Source organism: Penaeus monodon, chromosome 31, assembly GCF_015228065.2.
Source record: "Penaeus monodon isolate SGIC_2016 chromosome 31, NSTDA_Pmon_1, whole genome shotgun sequence".
NCBI classification, from domain to species: domain Eukaryota; kingdom Metazoa; phylum Arthropoda; class Malacostraca; order Decapoda; family Penaeidae; genus Penaeus; species Penaeus monodon.
This window is the reverse complement of record NC_051416.1, coordinates 28,240,002-28,240,367: the sequence shown is the minus strand read 5'-3', so window position 1 is coordinate 28,240,367 and position 366 is coordinate 28,240,002. Positions and strand designations below refer to the sequence as shown.

Sequence of the window (366 nt, the reverse complement as noted above, 5' to 3'; positions counted from 1 at the left end):
GTAATTAATCCAACAGCAGTGGGAACAACGTTGCCTTTTGCTCTATCACAATGGTTTCCAATCGGTGTGTTGTGAAAGGTTACTGAAGGGGTTGCAAAACCTTGGAGAACAAGTATTACTGGACAATTTGCTTTGCATTTGTCTTTTTCCAAAAAACCTTATGCTGCATAAGAGCTTCAGTTTTCTTCAGAATATCAGAGGCCAGTATCTGTATCTGGCACAATCTTGCATTAGTCATTATGGGCTCATCTTGGTAGGACTGCAAATATGATATTACTGGCCTCTGACTTATAGAATTCTCTTGTTATTTCAGGCAAAGTTTGGTAATGCTTGTAGTAACTTGGAGTCAAACTTATATATATGGCA

The 366-nt window shown here is 38.3% G+C and overlaps 1 protein-coding gene across 1 annotated transcript in view; it reads left to right on the top strand.

Moving 5' to 3' along the window:
- The window catches only part of LOC119593144 (mitochondrial import inner membrane translocase subunit Tim29-like), a 3,797-nt gene that overhangs the window by 1,313 nt on the left and 2,118 nt on the right, over positions 1-366 (top strand). The gene's annotated exons all lie outside the window — the stretch shown is intronic.